The sequence below is a fragment of the Echinops telfairi genome, unplaced genomic scaffold, assembly GCF_000313985.2.
Source record: "Echinops telfairi isolate 266 unplaced genomic scaffold, ASM31398v2 ScPeMD7_10;HRSCAF=50, whole genome shotgun sequence".
NCBI classification, from domain to species: Eukaryota; Metazoa; Chordata; class Mammalia; order Afrosoricida; family Tenrecidae; genus Echinops; species Echinops telfairi.
Window position 1 is genome coordinate 4,072,013 of NW_022103907.1, and position 1,451 is coordinate 4,073,463.

Consider the following 1,451-nt stretch of genomic DNA (forward strand, 5'->3'; position numbering starts at 1 on the left):
GTAGAGACTAAAGAATGTAACCCAAGCACTGTCACAAAGGTGAAAAAGAACCTAGACCGCTGGGGAAATCCCACAAAACTGGAAGAAAGATTAACAGAAGTGTCAGACTATACCAGACAAGATTATGTCAATATGAGACAGGATTTAGCTCAGAAAGGAAAAACAGACATTGACTGGCTAGTTACTCTTTGGGACAAAGGAGCTAGCACAATACAACTTTCTGGGAGAGAGTTATTAAATATTATTTCAATTTGTGAGAATCATTAGGTACAAGACACTTTGAGGAGTTATTGTGAAAGTAACCTACAGGAAGTGGGTTCCCTATGGTCCTGGGTGAGCCTGGCCTACCGCACGGTAGAGCCATACATAGATGTGTCACGGTATACTGAGAAATTAAGGTGGTATACTCCCAAAGAAGGGATACAGGTATTGAGGAAATCAGCCCTGCTTAAAATGATGTATGACGACACTATACAAACTCCCACAGTGACCCCCACTAACGAAGGCATAAAATGGGGCTTCCTCACAGGTGCACCTGAGAACTTAAATGTAATATATGCGTCTGCCTTCCAAGGAGGCAGGACAGTGGGAGAAATGATGAGAGGGCTGCAGCTACAAAAGACCGAGGTCTAGGACAGCCTAAACTGTCATTTTGGGCACAAAGATCAAACCCCCGGTGGGAAATTATAGAGGTAGTGGACAACCTCAGAAAACCCCACGATTTCAGCCCAGAGCCACCACGTAGACCACTCAATTTTAATAATGGACCAGGGACCTACAATAATTTCAGGAAGCCTCCACCTCCAAAAAACGGGGGAGGCTTCCAGGGGAAACCCTGGGGAAACAAGGGGCCAGGGGGTGGACAGATGCAAGGGTTCCAAACTGGCCAATTGGCACCCTGGAGATCCAGAAACCCAAACCATCAGGGCGACAGATCAAACCAGCAACCAAGGAGCTAAAGTGGGCTTTATGGGATAACAAAATCTACTCTAGGAACAAACCCTATATAAATTGGGCATTTCCAGATAATAGACCACACATAAACTTAAATTACATAATAGGGTGAAAGGAATATTTGGATAAATTTCTTAATGACACAGGCCTCAAATGAGTACCATAAATAGGAGAATCAAGGGAAAAGACCAGACATCAGAGGAATTACAGGAAGTGTGAAAACTTGTTATATAACAGACATAATCTGGAAAATATATAACAAAAACATTAAAGGACAAATAGCTGCAGGTATAGGGTTACCAAATATTGTATGAATGGATATTATACCTGAAATGTTTCCAGAATGGATTAAAAACAAAAGAATTAAACAAGCTACAATCATGTTCAGTGAAGCCCAAACCAGCCCTGCTGTAATCCCCAAACCCCAAGACTCAGGCTGGGCTAAACAGGACCCATTAAAGGGGCCACAGTGAGAGCACACAGAAAATTAAAGAACT